This window comes from Podarcis erhardii (assembly GCF_964252035.2).
Source record: "Podarcis erhardii genome assembly, chromosome: 17".
NCBI lineage: Eukaryota > Metazoa > Chordata > Lepidosauria > Squamata > Lacertidae > Podarcis > Podarcis erhardii.
This window is the reverse complement of record NC_138515.1, coordinates 5230062-5245654: the sequence shown is the minus strand read 5'-3', so window position 1 is coordinate 5245654 and position 15593 is coordinate 5230062. Positions and strand designations below refer to the sequence as shown.

Genomic DNA, 15593 nt, shown 5'->3' with positions numbered 1-15593 from the left:
CTTGCAAGCCGCCGCTTCCCAGCAGAGGCCTCCAAAAGGGGGGGGGGTCCCCTCTCGGTTTAACCCCTGCGCTGCCAGCCAAGCCCACCGACGAGGACCCGGCCTGCCCACGATGCGCGCCGCCACCCACCACGATCCGCCTCCTCTCAACTAACCCCCTTCTGGCCACATCTTGATCCTCGCCCGCCAACCCACCCCAAACTTGGGAGTTTTGTTCCAAGGGCGATTTCCTTCCCTCCCCTCGCAACTCCGGCAATGCCCGACGGCTCGGGCTCTTGCGCCCATCGGGGCCTCTCCAAGGAGGCGCCACGGGAACGGGGGATCGGAGGATCGGAGGGGGGGAACGGGGCGAGGGTCTCGGCCTGGCCCGCTTTCCTGGCAGCATGCTGGCGTCCCGCTCGGCGCGTCTGATGCAACAGTCTGTTGGAGTTGCAGGAGGGCGAGACGCGCGCCGGGCTCCCCGGCGGCCCTTTCCCCCTCTCCAGACCCAAGACTTCCCCGCCAAGGCGCTGTTTCCGCACTCACCGCCGGTGGATCTCGAGCACGAGCCCAAGTTGCGCGGGTTCCGCAGCCCCAGCGGCGCAACGTCGGCAGCAGAAGCGCGCAGGGCAGCAGCGGGGCTCTTCTCGCGGCGCGCTGGACGCCCAGGGAGGCGCACTCGCGCGCACTCGCACACAGACTGTGCACACCCTGGCGCGCGCAGCTCAGCCAATCACACCGGCGCAAGTTCAGGCTCGCGGGGTGGGGGGAAAGTTGGCACAAGTTTGCAGAGAAGACGGGTCAACCCTCCAAGCCCGCGCGCCCCGGACTGGGAGCAGGTGGATCCCAGAACCAGGTTGCTGGGCGCTTTCCCTTTCTTCTCCTTCTAGTCCGCAGTGGCTTCGCGTTGCTCGCTCCCCATCGACGCCAGCTCGGAAAATCCACGTGTGCGGTTCAGTCCGTTGTTTTCTTTTTGCAAAGCATCGTTCACACGTGGGATCTGCAGCTGGGGCAGGTTGGCGCCCGAATGGGGAAGCAGAAGGATGGCGCTTGAGAATGGCTCAGATGCGCGTGGCTGGTGGTGATGTGGAGGACCTAGCTGCGAAGTTTGAGATGGGCAAGTCGCCTCCTGACGTTGCACAGGTGGTGGGCATGCACGTGTGAACCAGCATGTGGTGGTTTCTCTTTCATCGCGTGCGGAGATCATGGGAGAAAACTGCGCTCGGTGTGGTTACAAATGGAAGGGAATCCACGTGTTAAGATTCCTGCATTGCTAGATGATCCTCAGAGATCCCTTCCAGCACTCTGGTTCTGTGGTTTTATGATTCTGTTTGCTGCATACATGCAACATGCGTTAGGAAGAGGTCGTTGGCAAAAGGTTTCACAGGCACATGGAGTAGCAGGCATGGTCAAATAATGTGTGCTCACAACAGCATACTGCAGTGGCGTAGCGTGGGTTGTCAGCACCCAGGGCAAGGCAAGTAATTTGCGCCCCCTAACCCGTGGATTTGCGCCCCCTAACCCTAACCCCCAGGTGTTGCGCCCGGTGCAGCCGGCCCCCCCTGCACCCCCCACGCTACGCCACTGGCATACTGACAAGTGATTAAAAAGACAAAACAGGAAGTTGTTGCTCAAAGGACTGAAACCACAGAAGACAAGAAAAAAACTTACAAAGATGCTGGTGGGATTTAAGTATTCAAATAAGATACAAAAATATCTAAAACATGTATAAAACAGTATACAAGGACCTAATGTGCAGGCTTGTTATGAATAGCAAGTGGGAACTGCAACAAAATGCTGCAGTTCAGACCTCAACGCAACCACTCTATTCTGTTCACTCTTCCTAATTTTCCTCTTGTGCAACACTCTGCCAGCACTCCATGGCCACTAAGCATGCTCAGTGTTCATGTGGCTGTTTCAAGGATCTCCTACCAGTTAGGGCCCATCTCATAGCATTTGCCTCCTCTTAATTTCTGCAATAAGGGACATGGGTGATGCTGTGGGTTAAACCACAGAGCCTAGGACTTGCCGATCAGAAGGTCGGCGGTTCGAATCCCTGCGACGGGGTGAGTTCCTGTTGCTCGGTCCCTGCTCCTGCCAACCTAGCAGTTCGAAAGCATGTCAAAGTGCAAGTAGATAAATAGGTACCGCTCTGGCGGGAAGGTGCGCTGCTCTGGTTCGCCAGAAGCGGCTTAGTCATGCTGGCCACATGACCCGGAAGCTGTACGCCGGCTCCCTCGGCCAGTAAAGCGAGATGAGCGCCACAACCCCAGAGTTGGTCACAACTGGACCTTACCTTTACCCTAATTTCTGCAAACCTTGAGTTTTCCCAGCCTGCTGCTGGTTCTTTCCTCTGACACATAGGTGGCATTTTGGCTACATAATCAACAGCACTTGCCACCTGAATATCAGATATAGAGGAAATGATTGTAGCACAAAGTCACAAGATGTCTGTATGGCGGAAAAACCTTCTTACTTTGATCCCTGCCAAATAACTGATCTGGAATTTATATGCTGAATTCGGTGAAGCTGAATGATGGCTGGTGGGTAGCCCATCACCGAACCCATTTCCAGTTTTCCACAAAATCTCAGCCAAGTTATGAGTGAACCTCCACATGTGTGTATCTGAAGAAGTGTGCATGCACACGAAAGCTCATACCAAGAACTGACTTAGTTGGTCTTTAAGGTGCTACTGGAAGGAATTTGTTTTGTTTTGACTATGGCAGACCAACACGGCTACCTATCTGTAACTCCACATTTTATGTTAGTCCACCATACTTCATGATTTACAAGAAAGCCCAAATTCATTAACAGTTGTGCTAACAAGCCCCGTTTCTCAGTGTAGATAATGGTATTGAGCTTCCATTTCAAGGTAGCCAATATCTAACATTCAAGAACTCCTATAAACAGCAGCCCAAAATGTAAGGCTTCTGTGTGGAGTATTTGTTGTGGGAAAGTTTCTCACACAGCTGTGAATGTCAGCGGACAAAGTTCTTCGAGATAGCAAGGGACGGGACGGTGATCTTCAGTTTGTGAAAAGTTTTTATACTACGGACTGTGGGTTCTTCTGAACTATTTGTGTCTTCTGATTTTATTTATTGAAATGGTTTTCCAATCCTACTCCTCAGGAAAACAACTCGCTACCGAGCAGCTTACAAATCAGTAAAGAGAGAGAAATCAGACCCTGCCCTCAGACTTACGATCACAACGACATTACCCAAAAGGAAAATGGATGGGCGAGGAGGAGGAAATAAGTAAATTCGGATTCAAGCTTTTAGTAATGTGTTGTTCTGCTGGCCAGCTGGGTGGAGATAAAGTTGCTGGTCTCCTTGTTGCGCCTGTTAAGTTGCCCTTCTCTTCTCTCCTCCTCTGATGGAGCCTGATATGGTGGCTGTTGCCGAGTGACAGCTGATCGAGGGGGCATCCTATATATATTATTTGCATATCTCAGTCAATAAAACCTATAAATGGAACACAACGGGAATCTTATCTAGGAACATGCTTATGTTCCACCTCCTCCATACAACCCTGCCTAGCAACTGTACTCCTCAAATGGGACATGGCTGAGTATACTGTGCTCCAGAAACTGGGCTTTTAGTGTTGCAGCTGCAGCCCTCTGGAATAGCGCATCAGAAGGTAGAGATTGTAGAAAGGCTTTCGGTTTCTTTAGGAATTTGCATTCTTTGCATTTTATTTTTATTGTGTTGTACACCACTTGGGAGGCCCCAGGCTACGGAGCAGTTTATAAATTTGTAAAATAAATACAATTAAAAATGGCTCTGTCTCAGGAGGGGACCAGCTTCCCCATATATTCTCTCCCTGGGCCCTAATATAAGCAAACGTTCCAAATGACCCAGTCCAAAAATATTACATCAAACTTGGATGAGTTCCCAAAGGCATTCTCAATAGATAACTTTTCTGGAGCTAAATCTGGAAACAGGACCTCTCTCTCTCCCTATAAACATTTCTGGAGAATCTCCACAGTCGTCTGGATTTGTGGGAGGCACAGATATAGAGAACAGCTGTATGATTGGAGGCATTCATATCAACTGCCATGGTGCATTAATCGCCCCTTACATATTAGGCAGAGTGAGTCCATGTTGGTGACTCCCAGCCTGCTAGAACAAAAGACCTCTAAGCAGTATACATGTCTAAAATGTCCATTCAAAATAGCAGTTAAAAGCAAATGTTAAAAACAAGTTACATAAAAATGTGTTTGGATACACATACACACCAGTCATATTTATGTGATCTCTATCTAGCTAACTAAATTGGCAGCAGTGACACTTTTTAGAAAAACAGGGCTGCAGTTTTTGCCTTATTGATTTCAGTGCCAACTAAACTCTTCTTTGTTCCAGCAAGGCTATCCAGCCGTGAAATTTTGTTAAGCGGGTTTAGCAGGCATAAGTGTTTTACCTACTAAAATCATGTGTCAAAATAAAACGCCTGGGTAGGCTTGTTGGAACAAAAAAAGGGTTTTAAACGAGCACTGAAAATAATATGGCAAAGGAGTCTGCTTGATATCAATGGGCAGGGAGTTCCAGTGTGTAAATGCTGCCAGTTTAGAGAGAGAGAGAGAGTACATGCATGGCAATTTACAGAGCATAAGGAAAGGATTGGGCCCTGTCCTGAGTTTACAATCTAACTTTAGACTGGAGTAGCAATGTGAGGCAAGGGGGTGGGGGAGAGAGAAGGAAGACACAGCAGGAGGGAAAAAGACAGTCAAAACTAGGATAATGAACATCAGCAAAGACAGTTACATATCCGATTTTGTTTCAGCAAGACACTAAGGGGTTAAGCCAAATGGAGGAGGATATTTTTGAGCTGAGGTTTTAGCAGGGGGAGGGAGAAGCAGGGAGAGAGAAAAAGAGGTAGCTGCTTATGGGTATTCTGGGAGCGGTTTATTTACTTACTATATTTATATAAAGCTGTCCAATGGCATTGTTCTCCAGAGTTATAGCATAAAGTGATCAATTGCAATTAAAAACACAACAAACTGAAATAACAACCTGGGGCACCAAACAGATGAAATGAAAACAGGTAAGAAAGATATAGCCCATGAACAGCAATTACTAAATGGAAAGGTATATTTACGTCATAGGTTTGAAGTTTTATTTATTGCTGTTCAGTTCTAAAAATCACCGACAAGGCTGTATCAGTTCAGAATTCGGGGTGTGTTTGTGCACACACGTGCGCCTGTGCACAGACAAAACGGCCTTGCCTGTTTGCTCCTGGCCAGTGTGCCCTCAGCCTCATCATCCCTATAAGGAGGCAGTGTTGTGGAGTGGTTAGACAGTGTTGGAGTAAATTTATTTATTTATTTATTTATTTATTTATTTATTTATACCCTGCCCATCTGGCTGGGATTCCCCAGCCACTCTGGGCGGCTTCCAACAAAATATTAAAATACTCTAATGCATCAAACATTAAAAGCTTCCCTAAACAGGGCTGCCTTCAGATGTCTTCTAAAAGCCTGGTAGTTGTTGTTCTCTTTGTCACCTGATGCGAGGGCATTCCACAGGGCGGGCGCCACTACCGAGAAGGCCCTCTACCTGGTTCTCTGTAACTTGGCTTCTCGCAGTGAGGGAACTGCCAGAAGGCCCTCAGCGCTGGACCTCAGTGTCCGGGCAGAACGATGGGGGTGGAGACGCTCCTTCAGGACCTGGGAGACCAGGGTTCAAGTCCTCACTCAGGCATGAAGTTCATTGGTCGATCCTGAGGCAGTCTCTCAGCCCAGCCTGCCTCGCAGGGGTGTTGTGAGGGTGAAATGGAGAGGGGGAGAACCTAGCATGCCACCTTGAGCTCCTTGGACAGAAGAGGGGACGACAACGACGACGAAAGCAATACACAGGGGAAACCCATCCCATGGAGCCTCACAGAAGCAGTGGCTGGTTTTCTAAGTTCCTGAACGGTCTAGATTTGGAAAAGAGGCAGGGCTGGACTTAGGTTTGATGAGGCCCTAAGCTACTGAAGGTAATGGGGCCCTTTATATAATAATAATAATAATAATAATAATAATAATAATAATAATTTTTATTATTATTCCCGGTTCAGGAAACCGGGCTCAGGGTGGCTAACAACAAATTTAAAACACTTAATTGATGCTACAAAAAAAAGCATAAAATATTGTATAAAGCGTAAATAGCAATAAAATCAAAAATCAATTTAGGCGGAAAATCCATCCAATAAACATTAGATGATCACCAGGGCTAGCTGGCTAAATTAGTCCCACTTGGGCATATGTCTAGCTGTCCTTTGTCAACAACAAATTGTGGCTGGTTTTTGTTTTGAATATATGCTATATGGTAATTTATTTGTTGTCAACAACAAATTGTGGCTGGTTTTTGTGTTGAATATTTGCTATATGGTAATTTATGGACCTAATAGGTATCTAAAGCCATTTGCATGTGTTGCCATGCAACCCGTCCATGCAGAATGAAGGCACCCTATATTATAGAAATGAGCAAACCAGTGATATTTTAAGGAGCAGGCTAGCAGGTAGGGCCCATTACTTACATCATAGGAGCCTATAGAACACAAAACACTGTTGCTGTATGTAGGTTTTATTTTATTTGTGTTTTATCTTATGTTTTTGAAATGTACATCCAGGTTGGTTTTTTCCTTTAATTTTTTTGGGGGCCCCAAGAGAGTGGGGCCCTAAGCTATAGCTTGTTTAGCTTATACTTAAATACGGCTAGCTATGAGGGAACACTGCTACCTAAGCGCTCAGGAGGGTTGCTAGACAGGGAAACTTCAGTTCAGCTGTTCTCTGTCCTATTTACTATATGTGTGTGTGTATCCAGAACTTCCGGGTCTATATAAGGGCCTGTTTCCCAGCTCAGCTGCAGCCAAATCTCCAAGCAGTCCTTCCCTTCCATTTCCATATTCCTCCCAGCGCTTGCCTTTAAACAGGCTTGTGCCTGACAATGGCTATAATTATGCCCCCTTGCTAATTAGGTGTAATTATAAACTGTTCCTCCAAAGCAGCTTGGGATTCCAAAGGCCTGGGGATTGTTAGCGTAACGCATGGAGCAAGCCAACGGTAGTTGGGGGATGCCAGGAGCTCCCAGGGAATCCGTGGGGCCAGCTCTGACCATTGGGCACTGCTGCCTCTCTGGGCCACAAAGTTTAATGTGAGGGAGCTCTGGCGTATTCCTTCAAGTGCTAGGAGCTCAGGGAAGGGGAGGCGTGATAATGGCAGGCTTTTTCAGCTACCGTTCCGTCTGGTTATAGCCAAAACTGTGCAAAGAGTGCCCTTCCAAAGACAAAATCCTGTGACCAAGAAAATGCAAGCTCAGTAATCGATAGTAGATTTAGGAATATTTTGTCTGTCTGTTCACTATGCGTTTCAACAGCTCTAAAGAGATTGTAACCAAACTTTGCACAATTAGGCCTCAACTTGGTGGAATACGCTATCACAAGAGACTAGGGCCCTGCGGGACTTGACATCTTTCCGCAGAGCCTGCAGGACAGAGCTGTTCTGCCTGGCCTTTGGTTTGGACTCAGTCTGACCCTTATGTTTCCCTCACCTTATGGTTTTGATCTATGGGCTACTTTTAAAATGAAGCTGCACCTCCCACTTTTAAAATGTCCCTGCACCTCCCATCTCATCTCAGAAGCCTCTAGCATTGCCTGACAAGGGATGGCTACCTAGGACAGGGTTTTCACAGGACCAGTTGCTACAGGCTGCGGGCAGTGAAAAAAGAGCACCCTGGTCCTCTGCATAATGGAAAAGGGGGCACACAAAAGCCAAAGCCCCCCAAAGCCCAATGCAGCCATCACAATAATATCAAAACATGCTCCAGCTCAACTCCCACTCCAGCTTTGTAGAACCACTTTACAACCAACTGCCCCGGGGGAAAGGTCCTGGTGTTTATTGCATGTATGCATTTTTTTTAACATAGAGTGGTACCTTGGTTCTCAAATGCCTTGGTACTTGAACAACTTGGAACCCAAACACTGCAAACCCAGAAGTATTCCAGTTTGCGAACTTTTTTTGGAAGCCAAACGTGCTCCGTTTTGAGTGTTATGCTTCCGTTTTGAGTGTTGGAATGAGGTCTGTCTGTTTTTGCTATTTATTTTGCATTTTTATTTCTGCGGCTCTTTTTTGTGTGACTGTGTGGAACCTAGTTCAGCTACTGAGTGATTGATTGTGTGACTGCAGTACATTGTTTATTGCTTTCATTTTATGGATCAATGGTCCCGTTAGATAATAAAATTCATGTTAAATTTAACAATTCATGTTAAATTGTTTTAGGGTTGTTTTTTTAAAAAAAGTCTGGAACAGTTTAATCCATTTTGCATTACTTTCTATGGGAAAGCACACCTTGGTTTTGGAGCACTTTGGTTTTGGAACCGACTTCCGGAATGGATTAAGTTTGAGAACCAAGGTACCACTGCACTGTAGTTTAATGTTTCTTGTGAGCTGCCTTGCAAGGATTTGTATCCTGAAATCATTGTAATAAACAAGCAACAGCAATACCATGCAATTCGTTTGGGTGAGGTCCTTTTCCAAGTTCTATCTGTAGGAACGTTGTGTCGTGCATTGAGAAAGACAGGACCTTCTCGATGCTGGTGGCCCATCTTTGGAATGCTTTCCCAATTGAGGTAAGACTGGTGCTGCTATTGTACATCTTTTTGGAGGCAGGTTAAGACGGGTTTCTTTTTGCCCAGACTCTTAAAATGTTGTATTGTTTCATCTGATTGAATCGTTCTTGGTTTATTACTTTTCAGGTTTTTATTAGGTTGCTTTGATTTTTATACAAGGTGTGACCGGAAAGTAGGGTAAATAATGAGAAATGCCGGATTCGTGAAGACACATGGGAGGGGTTCGTCCGTATCTCAGTTAATATACGTGCACGTCTCGGCATTTGTTGACAGGCCTACATTCATGCGGTAGCATTTAGTAGCTGTTAATAGTGCAGTGGTTTTCTCAGTAGTGATGTATGGAAGTGAGAGCTGGACCATAAAGAAGACTGATTGCCGAAGAATTTATGTTTTTGAATTATGGTGCTGGAGGAGACTCTTGAGAGTCCCATGGACTGCAAGAAGATCAAACCTATCCATTCTGAAGGAAATCAGCCCTGAGTACTCACTGGAAGGACAGACCGTGAAGCTGAGGCTCCAATACTTTGGCCACCTCATGAGAAGAGAAGACTCCCTGGAAAAGACCCTGATGTTGGGAAAGATGGAGGGCACAAGGAGACGGGGACGACGGAGGACGAGATGGTTGGACAGTGTTCTCGAAGCTGCTAAAATGTGTTTAACCAAACTACGGGAGGCGGTGGAGGACAGGAGTGCCTGGCATGCTCTGGTCCATGGGGTCACGAAGAGTCGGACACGACTAAAAGACTAAACAACAACAACAAATAGTGCAGTGCGTCATGATTGAAAATGGAGCAGAGAGTCAGTATGAAATTCTGTTTCAAATTGGGTAAATGGGCACCAGAAATCCACGAAATGCTCACAATTCTGTATGGAGATGAATCTGTAACTCGAAAGACAGTGTATGAGTGGTTTAAACATTTCTGTGAAGGGCAGCAAACCATCGAAGATGACCCTTGGTCTGGCAGACCATCGACAAGCAGAACAGCGGCAAATGTTGACAGAGTTTGTGAGTTATTAATGCGGGATCGGCGTTTGTCCGTCCGAATGATGGCGGAATGTTATGCCTATCGGCTTGGTTACTCGAGAGCGAACAGGCAAGATCCTCACTGGTCTTTTCAAAGGCTTTATTATTGGTGCAAAAACATTTACAGTGCAAAACGCCTCAATTTCATGTCTTGCTCAGTCACTAGCAGAATCTGAGAGTGGGCGGTCCTTAAACTTTCCCCAGCAGAGTAGTCTCTTGACCCCCATCCAACGCCTCCCCTCTCTGCACAAAAACCTACTGCACAGGGAGGGCGTGGGTAAAGGGGGACCTGCTCCCCCCCACTTTGCTCATGCACGGTGTCTTGGCTCTTTCTTGCATCCTCCGAGCCCTGCATCTCTTCCCCACTAGAGGCTGGGCTTTCCTCCTCCGCTGAGGAAGTGCTGCTTCCCACGATCTTTGGAGGCTCCCTGTAATCCAGCTGCCCTTCCACCTCTCATGTCTGAGCTGATGGCAGTTCCCTGACACGGAAGAATTGCATATTCCACGTGAAATTGTTGCTGAGATTACTGAGTTGTCCTGCCCTCCATATTCTCCTGATCCGGCCTCACCGAATTTCTTTCTTTTTCCAAAACTGAAATCTGCACTGAAAGGACACAGATTTTCCAACATTTCACACGTCCAAGCTGCTGTGATGAGGGAATTGAAAGCAGTACAAAAAGAGGACTTCTCCAGAAGTTTCCAACAGTTCTACGAACATTGTCAACGGTGCATTGTATCTGAGGGGGCATACTTTGAAGGCCTGTAAGGTACGTATGTTCAAATATTTCTCGCTGTCCGATTTCTGTGACCATTCACCAAACTTTCCGGTCACACCTTGTGGTTTGTTTTAAGATTGCATTGCCATATGGATTTTTAGGTACACTGCCCTGGAATCCATGTTGGGATGAAGACATGGTTTGTAAAATGTCAAAATAAATGAAATGCATTGACTATTGAGAGTCCTGAGTCCTTGTGCTACCTTTTAACCAGCACTGAAACACATCCATCCAGTGACCATTTGTCTGTGCTTTAAAAAGCACAAACAATTTCCCCATTTGTTGCAACAGAAAACTCAAATGAGTTGCCTCCGTTTTTTGTTTTCTAACAGGGTAATCCAGTACAGTGGTGCCTCACAAGACGAAATTAATCCGTTCCGTGAGGCTCTTCGTATAGCGTTTTTTTCGTCTTGTGAAGCAAGCCCATTGACAGCTTAGCGGATTAGCACTATTAGCGGTTTAGCGGCTTTTAGCGGATCAGCTGATAAGCGGCTTAGGGCTTAGGAAAAGGAGGGGGGAAACCCCGCAGGAACTCGCAAGACATTTTCGTCTTGCGAAGCAAGCCCATAGGGAAATTCGTTTTGCAAAGCGCCTCCAAAACGGAAAACCCTTTCGTCTAGCGGGTTTTCCGTCTTGCGAGGCGTTCGTCTTGCAGGGCACCACTGTATATCTGCACTCAAAAGTGAGATCCACTGAGTTCAATGGGGCTTACTCTCTGAAACGTAGGGACACTCTTGCAGCCTGAAAATTGTCTTGCATGCCTGAAAATGTTCTTCCTGCTGGCCCCTATCCCACTCACAAACCCCTCTTTTCTTCTGGAAACCCCAAAGAAACCAGCTCCTCCCACTTTTACCCTGAAATTTACCCTGAAATTCTATCCTGGATTTACCCTGAAATTGTGAACTCTCCTCCTCTGACATGCTTCTGACAGAGCAGAAAGGAAGGATCGGTAGGTTGCCATAGGTCCTCTTTTCCCAGGACATGGCCTCTTTTTCATGGGTAGAGTCATCAAAGCGATCCATAGTGTTAAAAGCTGACAAATGTGTCCTCTTTTTTGCTCTTCAAAATATGGCAACTCTACATTTGGACATGCAGAGACCTGCATCAGTTCCCAGCAAGTCTCTAGTTTTGCATTTCATTCTGTCCATTCTGTCTTTCTTTTCTCACACACACACCCCTCTACACACTGGTTATAATCCTTTTGATATGATAGGTAAAGGTAAAGGGACCCCTAACCGTTAGGTCCAGTCGTGGCCGACTCTGGGGTTGCGGTGCTCATGTCGCTTTATTGGCTGAGGGAGCCGGCATACAGCTTCCGGGTCATGTGGCCAGCATGACTAAGCTGCTGCTGGTGAACCAGAGCCGTGCATGAAAACGCCGTTTACCTTTCCAGCGGAGCGGTACCTATTTATCTACTTGCACTTTGACATGTTTTTGAACTGCTAGGTTGGCACTATATTCTGTCTGACACTGATATGTCGTTTTAGGTTATACAGCAAATTTGTTCTCATCTTGTTCTCTTCCATGCTAATATATGCCCACAACCTCATCTTATCTTTCGGACCCTCCATGCTTAGGGCGGTGTACGTTTTTGTCTTTACAATAACTCCTTGGGAGTGGTTAAGCTTCAAGGCTAAAGGAGGACTGAATCTAGATCTCCCAAAGTCCAACACCAGATCGACTGCACCACCAGGGCTCTTACACCTTTTAAACACAGGGGACACAATGCATTTTTGCTCATAAGCAGATCTCACCGAGTATTTGTCTTATTTCCAAGTGTGCAAGAGACGAGGGTTGACAGCTGGCCAGCACTTGGTTACCTGCTCCCATTTCGGCCACACCTCTTCCAAGCAACAGCACAAAGCCCCATCTGTCCCTGGTGCAGCTGACATTTCCTTCAAAACCTTCTGAACCATTGGAATATTTATAAATATTCCATTGCACCTCAGCAGACAAGCCAATGGCTAGGAAGGCCTCCTTCCAAATGACGAAATCTAGCAGAGCTCTCGCCGTCAATCACTGCAGACACGGAACAGCACCCCAGGTAGCAAAAGGGGCTGCTGTCCAAATGGTTGCCGGAGCCTCCCACTTTCCGCTTCCAACCCACTCAAGTATGGGAGAAAAGGAGGTGAATCTTACCCGGTGCTTGAATTTATCTTTCTGCTCAACAACATTACCCAACCCTGCATGAACGATACATAAAAGGCAAAGGTAAAAGGACCCCTGACCATTAGGTCCAGTCGTGGCAGACTCTAGGGTTGGGGTGCTCATCTCGCTTTATTGGCCGGCGTACAGCTTCCAAGTCATGTGGCCAGCATTACTAAGCCACTTCTGACGAACCAGAGCAGCGCATGGAAACGCCGTTTACCTTCCCACCAGAGTGGTACCTATTTATCTACTTGTACTTTGATGTGCTTTTGCACAAGTCTGCAAGTCCACAGCACCACCCGCGTCCCTGAAAGATACATAGGGGGTGGGAAAATGTCATTATATCTAGCCTCAGGTGCATGGTGGGTGAGCATGGCAAGGCTGTGGCAAGAGGATAAAAAGATTGGTGGTCTTGTAAGGTGGTAAAAGCTTTCTGGGCAATGATATATAATGAGTTAAAGAAAACACTCAAGAAAACTTTTGTTAAAAAACCAGAGGCTTTTTTTTTGGTTAGGTATGATAGGTGAGGAAATACCAAAATCAAATAAAAGACTTTATGTATGCAACGACAGCAGCAAGAATGCTTCTAGCCCAGAGATGGAAAGAAGAAGTACCGACCAGAGGAGAATGGCAGACAAACTGATGGAGTACGCAGAAATGGCAAGACTAATGGGAAAGATCAGAAACCAGGAAGACCAAGTATTTTTAAAAGACTGGAATAACTTTTTAATATATCTGAAAGACCACTGTAGACAGCTGAAATTGGCAGGAAAACAATGACACTACAAGTTGAATGAACTTTGGTTTCTATGATTATATAATAGATGGATTACAGTAAAAAAATGTAGGGGGGAGGATTCAGAAATGGAACCCACTGAGGGAGGGAAGGAGGTCTGAAGGTTCAAAAGAACCTCTTCTTATTTATTTTTTTGGAATGGTTATGTTTATTGTGTACAACCTAAGAAAACTAATAAAATAAACTATTATAAATTATTGTTTTATTAAAAAACGAGGGTCAGAAGAACGCCGTGCACAGTCTGGGACGCTCCCGTCTCTCCTGTTCACACATTTCGAGGCCTCGGTCTCATTATAAGTCACATTCTGGGACTGAACCCTGGTAAACCCAAACTCCAATTAAGCCCTGCCTGTAAGGCAGTTAATATTTGGCACGCCAAGGCTCCTTTCCCTTTGCAGCTGCTGCCCAGGGGGCCTTTCCCAAGAAGCAGAGCAAGGAGATAACAAAATCAGCCAACCACAGGCATGTCCCAACCCTGCGGGGAGCTGCACTCCCACTTCCTCTGCTGCACACAGAACAATCTCCTCATTCAAAATTCCAGGTTCCCTCCAAATTGTCAAGCCCAGGGCAGCCGCTTCCTCATTGATTAGTTTGCAATGAACAGCGGGGCGTCTGAAGGTGTAATGCTACTGCCTCCACCTCTGCAATGGCCTGGTGTGACCTTGCATAGACCCAAAAGAAACATTACTGGAAACCCTTGCTCTGTCAGACACCGGGGGAGATAGTCGCTCAGGGCAATTATCCCCACAAACAGATCTGAGTGCTCCCGCCCCAAAGCAGTATACAGTGGTACCTCGGGTTACATACGCTTCAGGTTACAGATGTTTCAGGTTACGGACTCCGCTAACCCAGAAATACAGTGGTACCTCAGGTTAAGTACTCAATTTGTTCTGGAGGTACGTTCCTAACCTGAAACTGTTCTTAACCTGAAGTTACAAGGAAGGGGATTTCAAGCACACCTTACTAAGAACTTTCTGCCTGTCTGAGCTGTTCGACGGCGGAGCAGACTGAGTGGGAAAGGCTCTGCTTCACTGGAAGTTTTCAAGCAGAGGCTAGATGTCCCATCAGGGATGTCACAGCAGCAGACTTACAGCATGAGCAGGAAACAAGACCAGATGAGGTCCTTTCCAACGCGATGATTTAGTAATGAGCATTGTATGGAAAGGGACGCGGGTGGAGCTGTGGGTTAAACCACAGAGCCTAGGACTTGCCAATCAGAAGGTCGGCTGTTCGAATCCCCACGACGGGGTGAGCTCCCATTGCTCAGTCCCTACTCCTGCCAACCTAGCAGTTCGAAAGCACGTCCAAGTGCAAGTAGATAAATAGGTACCGCTCCGGCGGGAAGGTAAACGGCGTTTCCATGCGCTGCTCTGGTTCGCCAGAAGCAGCTTAGTCATGTTGCCCACATGACCTGGAAGCTGTCTGTAGACAAATGCCGGCTCCTCGGCCTATAGAGCGAGATGAGCGCCGCAACCCCAGAGCCGGCCACGACTGGACCTAATGGTCAGGGGTCCCGTTACCTTTATTGTATGGAGAAAGGGGCGAGAGAAGTGTTGTTCACCCTCTCTCCTAACACCAGAACTTGTGGACATCCAACGAAGGTTGTTCAAAGATTCAGGGCAGAGAAAAGAAATCACTGCACATCACACAGCGCATAGCTGAACTAGGGAATTCCATAAGAGACAGTGATGGCTACCATCAGGGAAGAGAATTTGACAGATTCATGGAAGATAAAGCCACCAATGGCTACTAACCCCGATGGATATTTTCTGCCTCCACCATTGGAAGCAGGATAGTTCTGATTGCTGGAAATTTCAGGTGAGGGAGATGCTGCTGCTCTCAGGTCTTGCTTGTGGGCTTCCTATAGGAATCTGTGAGAACAGGATGCTGGAATAGATGGTGCACTGGCTGATCTGGCTGTTTGTTCTTACGTTCCTATTCATATAGTGCCTTTTTTTACTCTGGTTTAATGGGTACTTCCAAGAAAACATGCGCTGGACCACGTTTTCTTGGTCTCTAGCATTAAATGATCAAGCAGAGACATCACCTTGCCAACAAAGGTCCATGTAGTTAAAGCTATGGTTTTCCCAGTAGTGATGTATGGAAGTGAGAGCTGGACCACAAAGAAGGCTGATCGCCGAAGAATGAATGCTTTTGAATTATGGTGCTGGAGGAGACTCTTGAGAGTCCCATGGACTGCAAGAAGATCAAACCTATCCATTTGGAAGGAAATCAGCCCTGAGTGCTCACTGGAAGGACAGAT

The 15593-nt window shown here is 46.8% G+C and overlaps 1 protein-coding gene across 2 annotated transcripts in view; it reads right to left on the bottom strand.

Moving 5' to 3' along the window:
• SLC38A5 (solute carrier family 38 member 5) overlaps positions 1 to 15593 on the bottom strand; it is a 70086-nt gene that overhangs the window by 50974 nt on the left and 3519 nt on the right. The window contains exon 1 of one of the 2 annotated variants that reach the window (XM_081845296.1): positions 526 to 678. The exons of the other annotated variant lie outside the window; for it this stretch is intronic. The gene's annotated coding sequence lies outside the window, so the exon portion shown is untranslated. Of the gene's footprint in view, positions 1 to 525; positions 679 to 15593 lie in introns of those variants that run through there. 2 annotated transcript variants of the gene reach the window in all.